Source organism: Dromaius novaehollandiae, chromosome 3 (genome assembly GCF_036370855.1).
Source record: "Dromaius novaehollandiae isolate bDroNov1 chromosome 3, bDroNov1.hap1, whole genome shotgun sequence".
Classification (NCBI taxonomy): domain Eukaryota; kingdom Metazoa; phylum Chordata; class Aves; order Casuariiformes; family Dromaiidae; genus Dromaius; species Dromaius novaehollandiae.
The window spans coordinates 123,163,318-123,176,972 of record NC_088100.1 but is presented as its reverse complement, the minus strand read 5'-3'; the positions used below and the strand labels follow the sequence as shown (position 1 = coordinate 123,176,972).

Genomic DNA, 13,655 nt, shown 5'->3' with positions numbered 1-13,655 from the left:
CAGGACAATCTGTTTTGTGGTAGGGAGGTGATACTGGCTCAACCGCTGAGTTGCTGAGTTTGCAAGGAGTCTTGTGGAACACAGTAGGTCCACAAGAGGTGACAAAAGGAAACAAAAATGTGTCCTTTAAAAGGCTACTTATCTCCCTTGGAAGCAACAGGCAGAAGCATTTTCTACTTTAGTTCCTGTTCTGCCCCAGAGCATTCGGGGTGGATGAGAAATTGGTGACTGACAGGGTCCAAATACAGGAATTCTGCAAGGGGCAGGAAAGCCTCAAAGCACGTTTGAAGAAGAGCTGTTGCATTTCAGAACCATCACTGTTTTGCTAAATGAGATGTGAAACATCACTCCTCTTTCCTCTCTCAGTGCGCCTTTCTTCTGTCTATTGTGGTTTGTTTTTTTTAAAATCACTTTTGCTTTTTGAATATATAGGCAAAGCTTGGAAGAGGACAGTAGTTGCAAGTACCCTATGTTCTTGATTGACCTCATTAGTTAATAATTTCTTTTTGCTAAGGAGAAAATCAGCTGGTCTGTAGAAAAGGGAGTTTGTTATATAAGACATCTCCCATTCTTTCTGTTTGGCCTTAAACCTCAAATCCAAGTTTTAACACAGGATTGTAGACTTGATGAAATGATGTTCTCCTCGTTGCCAAAGAGAAGTCAACAATGCCAGAGATGTAATCAGGTGGTGACACAAAGGACTAGAAGAGATGTTTATGAACATGGAAAAGGTAGTTCTCATGGCGCTCTGAGCCAAATGGCTGTCCAGAAGTAAGGTTTCAATTATAAGCAGAGCTAAAATATGTTTGCGTTAATGACAGATCTATCAGCTGAAACGCAGATACTCTAACAAGAATATATGTAAAGGGATTATGTGCATGTTGCTAATTCATTTGACACAGCTGCTTACTTGAGTTTGATAATTAAGATGGATGATCTATATTGGCTAAAAAATGGCTGCACTGAAACTAAATTTTTACTAAAAATTTAGCATTGCAATATTTTTTAAACTACTAGATACCAAGAAAAAATTCAGAATGGTGAACTGAGTTTCTTTTAAAAAAGAGGGGAGATGTTAGTAACATATGACAGAGTATCAATTTTAATGCAAAATGGGATGATTTTTCAAAATAAAAGATGATGGCTGGGCACCTAGTTTCTCTGAAAATCTTCAGAACACATTTGTGACTAATTTTTCATCATTTTTGAATGGAAGCACTGTTCCGTCCACATACCAGTTAGAAACACTGTGCAGAAGCAGTTGGGGAGTCATCTGCTCCTTCCAGACTTGTGCATGGACTGGAGCATGTAGCATATGACTGTACAAAGCAGTGAATAATAGTGGAGGTTTAAATAGGCCAGACAGGGGAGCGGAAGTTCAGGAATCAGATGGTACCCCAGAGGCCTTGTGGCTGGTAGGCGGCAAGACTGAACATAGGTGACACCAAGATCCCATCCTCCCAGGTATTAAGCAGAACAAATTTGAAATAAAGGTAGGTTGTCTTTACCAGCCAATGGCGAAGGCCATCAGGTCCATGACTGAGGCATGTCACGTGTTTGTGGGTGTTGTGTTCTCATCCTAAATATGGTTCATCTCACTTCCTTTAGGTGTCTAGAAGTTGCTTAAATCAGTGTTAGTCAACCTGTGCTTCCTTCATGCTCAACAGGAGAGATTCTTCTCAAACATCTCAAGATGGAAGGAACATGAGCAGCTTTCCTAATGGTATAACCTGCTGCTGCCTCTTTTATCATTTCCTGTTGTTCTCTGTGGAAAATGAGTGCAATGTGAGTGCATGAGAAGGACTAGAATTGAAGGTCAGCAGTTTCTGCATGTGTCAAGGTAAGTGTAAGTGCTGTCACCATGTTCAAAAAAAGCTCTAGATGCAGAAGAATTGTTGTATGGCAGTGGCAGCTTGCATAAGGTGCTTGCACTGTATTTAAGAAAGGCCTGACTTTATGCATTTTTAGGCAGTGTGAATGCAAGGTATGTCTGCCATGTTGGCAAGGGGACAAGCGCTGTGCTCATCTTCATACTGCGTTGCAGAAAGGCCGAGACAAGAGTTTTCAAGTAACAGTTAAGGCTCATATTACCAGTCTGCTGAGCTGTCCGCCTTCTCCCACTCCTGTGATATTTACGGTATATATACAGCATATTTCAGGAATAGCACTGTATTGACGCTCAGGAAAATGCTGCAAGTAACAGAGGAGGCTCTTCTACTGCAATGTAAAAGACTATGCACTGGTGTTGTTTTAGATCAGAAGGCACAACATACTTGATTGCATAGGGACTTGGAAGCATTTACTCATTTATATAATATGTCATTCATTCTCCCACTATCTTTTACCCAGCACCTTACTTGCAGCTTGTTACTTCTAAAGAGGATGAATTGTTCTTTTGGAGGGAGCAATTTTCCTTCAGAAGATACTGATTTAACAAAATTAAAAACATTTTGCAGTAATTTAAACAACTTCTTCAATTTGGGGGGGAAATTACTGAAATATTCCATTTCAGATAGGTAATACTATATTGTTTGCTCTTGTTTTTGTTCATCATTTTGACTGTAGTAAAACTAGTCAGCATCACAAGGAAATACTTCATGTTATTTTATTTTTCTGAAAAAAACTCCAAGATTTCTTTTCTTTTCAGACTGACTTGAGATGAAACCTGATTTCCTCATGCTGGACTACTTTGTGGGAATCCTGGTGCAGTCCAGGCATTAATTCCTGTTTATAATTCTCCCTCCTGCAGGAAGGATGAACTTAGCTCGCATTTATTTTTAGTGTGATTCTGAGCTTGAAACACATCTGGGCTTACTTTCTCTCTTTGGCTTGCATATTGTCCCAAGAGGCCTGTCACTTCTGCACTGCCTCTAAATGTGGAGTGGAATGTAACCTGGTTCTCCAGAGAAGGCTGCTAATTACAGCTTTAATTTTATTGTGTTTAGGAGGAGACAGATATCCAACCTTTTCTTACCTGCAACTACAGATCTGAAGAAAGGCATGATAGCAGATAAGGTGTGTTGACAGACAGAATGGCCCGTATGGCAAATTGCCCATCAGGTGAGTAAAACCTGCTATTGATGAGCCATTTGAAAGGATAACCATTATTACAGCTATGTAAGTAGCTACATATAGGTATATATGTATACACATGTATTTATTATGTACACACACACAATACACGTATTTGTTTCTATGTGTAGTTAACAGAATTTATTAGGAATCAATTCCGAAAAGAGTTTAGAAAAGAGAACAAAAGGTGTGTTTTATATTATTCCTGTGTCCACACTTCCTTATGTAATACATGCTTCATTTCTGCTGGGGACCGCTTGAAGAAGTTACCGATGCATAAGCAAGCAACTTAGAAGAAACCAACTGGAATCTAAGGACTTTCTCATAATGTCCCCAGTTTTGTAATATGCAAAAACATTGCACTGTGAAGCAACAGAAATGACCTATTATTAAACTGTAAGAAAATAAAAGCAAGGAGCTGCTCTTAGCTGTGAATACTGCAAAAACTATTTTCATTTTGAAGATGATAAGCTGTAGTTTTGGTAGTTGCAAATTGTTGCAGCTCCATTGCCTTGTAAGCGAAACAGCTGATTTGCATCAATTGAAGATCTGTCTTTTCCTTCTTGGTCTTTTATTCAGAACTCTTGGATCACAGTACATTAGAAATTGCTGCGGTAGATTTTACCATAAATATTCAGGTTCTGTGGTACTTTATTCCTTGAGTAATGCCATTGATTTCAGAGGCTTAAAAGTACTCAAGAGGCCAGATTCCTCTGGAACGAGGAAAAGATGATCAGTGTTGAAATATGGTTAGTGGGAGTATTACCACAGTCTGCTTTCCAGTGTGGTGATGAACTTAATTGCTCTAGCTTCACCACTGTTCACTGTTCCATGCACTATTGTTTGCCAGTCATTTTGGGCCCAATACAATGCCTCTTGAAATCGATACGAGCCTTTCCACTGACTTCATCAGGTATGGGGTGTTCAGGGATCCTGAACTAGATCAAATAGCAGCTATTAATGTAGCCTGGCCTTCTTCCAGCTTTAGTTATTTCCTATGGTGCTTACACAATCTGTTTGGTATATAATTTTCTCTCATTTTATACAAGAAAGAGAATGACTCAGAGCCATGCTATGCCACTTGGTATTTTTGTTTGTATATTGTCATTTACCTTTGTATTCAATGAAGATAAATCTAGAAACCATCCAGTTACTGATCCTTTCTCAAAGTCTCGATGTTTACAAAAGCTGCTGTTATAATTTATGATTGTCCAAAATCATTAAAACAGTCCTAAGCAATGTTCATGCCCCTTAAAGTACTCATTTTTCAAAACTGAGACAGATTTTTCGTGCTATTTAAAAAGGCAAACGAAAAAGCCCCCCAAAGCCTGGGACACTTGCCCACACCTCAAAATCTCAATGGAGAGGTCTTTTTTTGGTGCTGAGTGTGTTTCAGAAAAGGAGCTGGTTAAATATTACCAATTTCAAGACAGTGTCAATCTTTTTCAATTAAACTTCAAGCAAATGAAAAAAAGAATAAAAAAACCCTTAGAAAATATCTCAGTTAAGTGTTTTGCATATCTCTGCATTCTATTAAGATTTGAAGAGCAGGGGCACTTGATAAGGAGCCTATGAGTGTCACAGGCACATGAGTTTGGCATTACAGGTGCTGTGTGCGTGTTCTGCACTACCAATTGAAGAAGGCAAGATGACCACCATCTACATAATGTTTGCTAGCTCTCATCACGCTAGGAATTTTCTCTTAGCTTCATTTCCACCAACAATTGGTCCTACTTTCCACTTCTTTCCCCGTAGTTATTTGAATTAAACAGGTGTTTCACAGAAAGACTGAGGGCTTACAGTTCTAATCTCTGTTTTTCACAAATGGATCTTTTGTACTGTCTAGTGGATTAATAGGGGGTGAGGTGCTTGAAAAAATAAACAGTGAATGCAAACAGTGGGAAGGGGGAAGCAGTGAAGCTGCATGTGGTTGAGTGAGATGATGTCATTTGTTTAGCAGTGATACAGTAGTCAAGAGATGCTATGAGAGGAAAGGCTCCTTTTAAGGAAATAGTGTTGTATAACACCAAGGACTAGTATACCACCAAGCATGAAGCAAACCACAGGATATCTGCTGTTGGCCAATGAAAAAAGTTCATTGCTTTTGAAGCCTTGAAGCTCAGGTGCGGAGAAAGAGAATAGGGGCTCATTGTTAAGGCAAGGCTCAGCACTCCCTTTTGTTCGTTCCCCTGCCCCCCTCCTCCTTTGGCACTACAATAATGATATCTTGTCAGTCCTAAGCCATGTTGGCATCGATCACATTCACTGATGGATGTTCAGTCAGTGAATGTACTAAAATGGTTTGTTTCTGTTGATGTATGTCTTTGTAGACTCCTCTAATGGGAATGTAAATAAATGAACCCTTCACCAGCAATTTCTTTCACTGTAGTCCAGTTTAACCCCTAAGTGCCTCCTGGAAGGGAGGCACTTGAAAGGCATTACTGTGTTATACTGTTACTGCTTTTGCCTTTTTCTTGAGTTTCATGCACTCTGTTTGCAGTCTGAGTATGCAGGCAGCTTTGTATATGTAGCTACAAGTTGTGCACTTAGTCGTTTTTAAAAAATTGGTATTCAGTGCAATGAGGTTGAGAAGTTAAGATGGCCAGTCAAGAAAGGGGGTCTAATGTCCTCTGAAACCTTTGGAAAGTTTTTTCATGATTTCACTGGGAACTGGATTGGATTCAGAGAAATGAAGAAAAGCTCTTGAGATTAATTTCTTTTAAGCACTGAGAACTGGTTTGCATATGTTTGTGAATCATAGAATTAGAATGTTTTTTTCTATGTTCTCACCAGTATGTAAACACCACAGTGGTACCTGTCCTTAAGGCATGGGAACTCAAGAACATCTTCAGAAAATTTTCCAGAATGAATCTGTTTGTTCTTAATGACAAAGCAAAAAGAGCTTTCAGAGAGAAGATGGGCCCTAACGTATTTTTTCTCAGCAGATATTTTCCCCTAAGTTTACAGGAAGACGAGTTTTGAGAGAAGCTTCACATTGTTTTTACAGGTCCATTCTGTACTTCAAAGTGTTCATACTGCCAGTTTACCTATGCTGTTGGAAATACCATCTTCCATAACCCTGCATTTAGAGAACCATTTAATGAGTACTGGCCAAACCCCATTTTCTTAAAGTCTACACTTAAAGTAACGAAGCCTCTTTTCCAAAAAAATTAGTACACCAGCTGTAATGAGCTTCTGATGAAGATGGAAAATGAAGTTAACAGCTGATACCATCAGTGTAATTTCAGTTGTCATTTGGAAAAAATGAGAAAGAGATTGCAGTTTCTGTCCCATTTCCATAATCAGACAAATCAGTCATGGACTAGTTTGTGCAGCGGAGACTGAGAACAGCAGAATATCACACGACTGCAGAAATGCTCACCAAGTGCAGAGCAATATCTGATGTAATCAGTGTAACCTGTAACAATTTCTTGTGTTGGGGCAACATACAATCACTGTTTTAGGTACCTGGAATGAAGACAATTAAAAACAGCCTTCTCCCCCTTTAGCCTCTTGTATTTAGATGCCAGATTTTGCCAGGAGACCAGCTATTGAGAGACATCATCCCTTCTAAAACACTCTTGCTAAATTTCATCTGTTCTGGAGTTGTCAATGCAAGTGTACTTACTGAAGGAGACAGGTTTTTTTTGTTGTTTTTTTGTTTTGTTTTGTTTTGTTTGTTTGTTTGTTTTTAACATGAAATGTATTTTTAGCCTAGGTGCTCACTGAGAATAAACTGACCCTGCTAATGAAGTGTTACTTAAAAGATGCATTCTAGGATGGGGAACTTTGTACCTCCACTCCCCCATCCTATATATTTATCATGGTGATAATCTAAGACTGTATTGACTGCTTGGCTGTGAGGACATTGGAGCAGAGCTTCCAATCTCTCCATATCATTCCTTGGATATTTATGGTTGCAGCGTAGTAACAGGCAGTACCAGATGTGAGTAGGGAATAGGAGGAGTGCAAAAGAGAACTTCAAATGACTGTGATGAATAGTTGAAAGTGAACAGAGAGGCTTTTAAAACTCCTTTAACGAAAGCCTAATGCTCTACTTCTATAAGCAGCAGCCCACTGATGATAGAAATGTCACAGACATATCTGCAGAGATTTGGGAAGCTCTTGTTCCAGTGGGTCTTTATGGCAACTTAAAAAAAAGAATCAGTTCTCCTGCCAACTCGGTTGGTGTGTCCAGCTTGTGTTTCTTCTTTGCCTGTTGCTCTATGAGTACAGCATGCAACTGCTTGTACAATGCTGACTTCCAAAGTCTGTTTATCCAGTGTATTGCACCAGGAGCAGTTAGCTGCCCCCACCAAGAGCATGCCCTACTTGTGTCTGGTATTTTATGAACACCCCATAAGTGACAGTCCTTTTCTCAAAAATGAACAGGACAGACAGTGGTTGGATTATTTTCTTGTTTTACTGATAAAGTACTGAGATACAAAGAATAGAGTGCAGGTTCTGAAAGTGCTTTAAGTCCCTAGCTGATTTCAATAGGAATTAGACAACTAATTATTTTTAAAGATGTGAGCTACACTGACTTAAGAACTGAGTTGGAGCCAGAGGTTGAGAATCTTAAATGCCAGGCTCAGACCCCCTCTGGACACAACCGTCTGGGGATTATGGAGTTAAGTTAATCGATACTAGCTGGATATTGTCCATTCTCATTTAGTTTGAGTCTGAAGCTCACAATAGAGCTGAGGTTCAGAGGATCTCATCACCACAAGTATGAGCATGGCACAGGTAGTTACTAGGCCAGTGCTGATGTCTGCCATTAAGTGGCATATTTCTGAAATCGGTGGTCAGACAGCTGCCATACACTGTTGGACTGAGCCAGGCGTCTGGTGGATAGAGAGTGGCAGCTATGTGCAGTTGTTGAGATGAATATATTCTAACTTAACTGAAGTTATACAGAGGAATTTTGCGGGGGAAATAGTTTGTTACCTGTCATCAAGACTATTACCCGTGAGACTGAATTCAAATTTCACATGGTCATAATCTTCTTGTCCAATGCAGTAGTATCAAGATTTGGTATAGTAACTATGATGAAACATAGAGGACATAAGCAATGCCGATGCTAAGAACTGCAGTCCGCTGGCTGCGTTTCATTTTTGTTGGTAGCATAATATATCAGGTCCCAGAGTGCTGAATCTTCTTTGTCTCATTGAAGGCAAGTGGTGCCATTTTATTTGATAGGCACTACTAGTAGTTTATTGATGGCACCCTTTAAATCTAACATTAATATAAATTCTAAACCAAGCACTTTCCATGCTCTTCCTGCGTCACCTTGTTTTCTATAAAACTTTCTAAAAATTTTCTGTTTTTTTTCAAATTCAAAAATGTTGGCTTTTCCAACCACCAAATTGCTTGATTCAGATTTTTCCTTGCCTTAGCAACAGCACTTAAAAAATCCAGGAAAAAAAATTGACAGATGCAAAGGAATTTTAAAGCTCTTTCAAGAAGCTTCTGTTTAAGCTTAAAGTGAGTCTGTTTTCTGAGTACAGCTAAAATTGTTTAAAGTGAAATCAAACAGTAGTCTTTGTATACTCGGAGCTCTGTGGGAGTACCTTTCTGAGGGGGTTGTGGCTACACTGCAGCAGCTAATGGCAGAATGCTTCTCCTCCCCATGACAGCTGACAGTGAGTTAGAGCTTCATGCTGCCCCCAAGCCCACCATTACGGGCTTTCTCCCTCCTGCCACTTCCAGTTCCTGCTGCGGGGCTCTGTGTATGTGTGTGTGTTTCTCAAGGACTGTATGTGTGCTCTGTGGGTGGCTGAATCCTGGAGGTGAGGGTGAGCTTGTTGTGCGGAAGTGGGGTCAGTGAGCGCCTGTAGGTGCAGGGGTGTGTGGGCAGCAAGGCATGTAGAACATGGCATGTAGAAGTGGTCTGAGTGTCAGTGTTGCCTTAACTGATGATTTCCTTGGTTTACGCTGATTGCATTGATAGGAAAATGCTCTCAAGGAGCCTTAACTCTTAAGTTAACAAAGTTTTTGTGTGGGTGAATTAATTGGCATGGCTGGCCACACCTCTTCACACAGACATTTAGGAAATGGTAAAGCAAATAAGCCCAGTGGTGCCAAAATCAGAGCGATGGCTGATGAAGCCTTGATGGGGAGAACAGCCAAATAGTGTGAATGGAATGTCAGTAAGCGCAGAAGTTAAAAATACACATCTCAAACCTTGAGGACTCTCTGGGGACTAAGAAACTATATTGATACTAGAGTTCAAAAGATCCAAATAAACAGCAGTTTTTTCTCAATGCACAGAAGTACATACTTGTGATGTCAGAGAGATGTTATTTCTGCTCTGCTAATCTCAAGAGAGATGCCTAAGAAAACAGTCCAGACATGTTGCTTCTTATTTAATTTACATTTATAATTGCTCTTATTTAATTTTCATTTATCTTAGAAACTAGTTGTAGATTCATAGTCTGACTCTCAAAGTTCCCCCTTTCTGGAGATTAACATTCCTCTAAGGCTTGTTTAGGGGAGAGTGTGTGGTCTGTGCGGTACTGAGCAGCGTTCCAGAGCACTAGAGTTCAGCTCCGGTCTATGCTGGATGACCTTGGACAAGTAAAATAGTAATAATGACATTGATTTTCTTTGTGAGATACTTGAGATCCACAGATGAGTGATGTGCTAATGTAAAGCCAGATTTCTCCTGGATACTTCTTGTTCTAAGTATTAGGAAAACTAACATGTCCTTTGACTTACTTCCTGTCCCAGTGCTGGTGGCTTCCCAGTTCTCAAACCGTGGGTAGACTGTGGTTTCATCCTCTTTATGCTAGATATGCAAAAGTAACACAGTGGCTGGAGGGAGACTGCTGGAAATACCTACAATGCTGATGTCTCCGTCTATGCTAGTTACCCTGGGCTCCAGTTAAAGTGAGCGAAGAGAAGAACTTTTCAAGCGACCTATTTCAGATGTTTGCTTTAGGATGAGATGAGTTCTGTCTTGAAGTACCTGTTCTCTCCAGTGCCAATAAAGGGAGTCTACTGTGACTGCCTGGATCCCACCACAGAGTCTTCAAAAAACTCGTGCTTTGTGTTTCACGCTGCTGTTTCAGGATAGTGCTTGTGTTGGGAAGGAAGGTTTGTGTGTAACCCGGCTTGTCATATATCATGTCCGTTTCTGTGCATGATCTTCTGTTTGTTATGCCTTTTGGCCTGAGCAAAGATTTTTCAAAAGCAGTTAATATTTTGGGATGCCTTAACTTCTAAATGTGCTACTTGAGGTGCTTTGAAAATGGACTGGATATTCTGAGAGTGTCTATGCAGCATTTTTTGGAAGTCAGCTCCAGAGCTATGGGAGGGTGAAGTGAAAAGGATATGCTGTAGGATCAAATGCAACTGAATCTGGCCTGCTGTTGTTGCTTCTCTTTTTTTGGGCAGGAAAAGTCTTCAGAAAATCAGCAAGTCTTAATAAGGCTCAGGAAAACTTGCTTAAAAGGAGGAAAATGGAGGCAATCCAGTATTACCACTTCCTTACCATTTCAATAGTAGAGAACACTTTTGTGATGAGGGCCAATTTGGTCTTGACTAGGGATGAGAATGACAACCTCTGCCGCCCACATGCAGGGTCAGCTCTGAAGATTGCAGAGGAGGGAGTGCTGATTCTCTCCTTCCTGTTACCTTTGTTTATGTGACGAGGGGAAGGAGGCAAGGTAAGGTGTGCTCCATCAGCTTCTCCACTTCCCCATTTTGGTTTCCCATCTTTTCCAATTACTAGGCATATCAGAATTTGAAGTCACTTCTTTTCCGATCAGCTGCACTTGAATACTGACCTCAGTATAGCTGGAAAACAACACTATCCTCTGAGAAAATAGGTAAATTATGGTGAACACTTTAGCTTTTTCATCATTGTGATGGCCTTGCCAACAGTGGGACTTTCCAGTTTCCTTTATCGGAAAGATGTGCTGGGTTTGTCACCTCTGGCTGGCAGACTGGAAGTGAGTAGTGGCAGCCGGCTTCCTGCTGGTCGATGTGGTGAAAAACTAGGAGTTACTTTTGCAGATAAACTTTAACTCACTCTGATTTGCCTAAGAGAAAATGAAGAGATAGTAGTGTGGGAGAAAGTTTTTGATATTAGTGCCTGACTTGATCTAATGGAGGAGCTCGTAACAAAGCAAAGGCGAGACAAATTCAGACCAAAAAGGGAAAATAAAGTGTACCATTTTTTAATAGTAGAGAGAATTTGTGGAATAATTTTCTGTGATAAGAAATCTTTGAAGCAGAGTTGTAGGTTGGATTAACTGATGACTATATTCTAAGAACAAATCAGATTGGTGAATTGTAATGGTGCTCTCTGAGGTGGAAAACCACATAGTGCTCTAGAGGAAATGGAAGAGCCTGTTATTCTTATGACCAGGTGTATTTATGATAAATTGTGCCTCTTAACTGGGGGCTAAATCCTGTACTACTATACAAGTTTGTGGGAGTTGTAGCTAGTTACTGTAGGAAGAGCGGCTTTGCTAACAGCAGTACAGTTTATGCATAGTTAAGATGAATTAAAATATCACCATCAGAATATTAGTAATCTTGCGCATCTTCATAGAAAAGCTTTGTTAACTGTTAGAACATGAAACTCCTGTATTCTGCATGTATTGTTTTGCCCAGACTAGGTTTCTCAACAGAAATACAGATGATGCATAAAAACATAACAAAGTTTTAAAAAACTGTATTAAAGCAGCATCTAGATTTATCAGACAGAATCAGAGACCACTGTGCCTACTGCTGTGAAAATGAGTAGCAATAGATATCCCCTGATGTGTATACACTTAAAACACACAGTGGGAGCAGCATTTTACTCATGTGTATGGCTCTGCTTACAGAATTTGTTTCAGTGTGAAGAAAACAGCCATGCCTGAAGGAGAGGTAGTAAACCACTTCTATGCATTACATCTCTGTCTTTTTTAGAGAACTCCTCAGTCCTAAAAGGAAGAAGAAAAAAGTCCTATTTTGTATTTTTAATAAATCCAAAGTGTTTGCGTGAGAATGACAAAAATATTCAGAAAAAAATATTGCTGAGCTTTTCCTTATGCATCCCACCTTGCAAATTCCCTTAGTTCACCTTCTCACTTCTGTGCTTCAGTAGTGTATGAAGGCTCTGTAGCAGGACCACTAAGTGAGCCGATGCTTGCCGCTTCGGCGGGAGAGCTGCTTTTAGAGCTGGATTTGAGCACTGTTATTGAGAACTCATCTGAGGGCAGCACACTACAAAGTGGGACGCTTGAAAGCTAGGAGCTGGAGAGGGAAAGTGCTGCATGAGCAAGAAGGGAGATTATTAAATATAATTCAGCTGAGCCATTTAGAGCCATATAAATAGATTAGAGGTTTGTAAAAGAACACCCTCAAGGATTCAGAATTGCAGCCAAAGAGGAGGGAAAACATAATGCTTTAGTACCCTGTGATTTATACACCAAATAAGTTTGAATTAGTCACTAATGTGAAGTAGGTTTGGAAGGATTAATAAACCTTACCCAGCACTTATTGTGTCATGATCAGCTATAAATTTTCTTTGAGCACAAACAGGAAGTAGCCAAATCCCTTCTCTCTGGAGGTGGGAGATATTTATACTATTGTTCAAGGGGAGTCCCGTTTCAATTCTACTTTTTTTTTCTGAGAGTGAGACTACAGATTGCTCATGGCAACTTGGCCCTTTTTTGTTTGCTTAGAAGACGTGTGCTGCCAGATGAGCCTGTCAAGAGATGGGATAACTGTGTGAAAACATGATCTCCCATTTGCCTAGCTTATACAATTAGTAGCATACAGTTCACTTCATAGAATGGATATATTTGCCTGGAGAGGGAGTAGAGAAAGCATGAAATAGCTGTGGGTTGCAAGCTCTTCATTGTCACATTTCATGCTCTGACTTATTTCAGTCCTGAACGACTTCCATGCTCATTTCTCCTACTTGTTGTGGTTATTTGAAGTGGAAAACTTTCCATTAAGACTAAAAAAAAATCCTGTTCTAGTTGATGCTTTGCCCGTTTGGACTGGTGCCAAAAACAGTATGATTTCTACCGACCATATGTCAGCTTGTGACCCACCACACCTTCTCTTGTGTGGCCTATATAAACTGAGGCCAACTGAAGCTTCAAAGTGACTTTTCTCCCTGTAGGACTCTACCTCACACTTATTTCCAATAAACTGCCATCCTCTTAATTTTCCACAAGCAACAGTATAATTGAGAAATAACCTCAGTGTATGAAAATCTGTGTGGCAGATGAAAAAAATATCATCAGACTAAAGGCAGCTGGAGTGCAGTCATGAAGCATAAAGAGCTGATCTCACATAGAAATCTGGTTTATGAATATTGAGAATAATAAGAGAAAAACTATTCAGTTGGCTGTCTGATGGAGGTGAAATTCTTATTGAACCAGGAAAGTGAGAGTAAGAGCTGCTTGCCTAAACAAATTGTTATTCACTCAGAGAGTAAGGAAGGGAGGAATTATGCTGCCCTGTAAAGAAATCTGGCTAGATCAGCCAGCTGTGAATCCCATGGGGTATTTCTATCTGGCAGTCAAATTTGTTTAGGCTGTTGAGCGTCAGGTACCTGAAGATGCACTGTCCATAAGACA

At 40.0% G+C, this 13,655-nt stretch overlaps 1 protein-coding gene across 1 annotated transcript in view; it reads left to right on the top strand.

Annotated features, from left to right (window-relative positions):
- The first annotated feature begins 1,668 nt into the window (after positions 1-1,668).
- BMP2 (bone morphogenetic protein 2) overlaps positions 1,669-13,655 on the top strand; it is a 132,202-nt gene continuing 120,215 nt past the window's right edge. The window contains exons 1-2 of the mRNA XM_064510017.1: positions 1,669-1,840; positions 2,946-3,060. The gene's annotated coding sequence lies outside the window, so the exon portion shown is untranslated. The remainder of the gene's footprint in view (positions 1,841-2,945; positions 3,061-13,655) is intronic.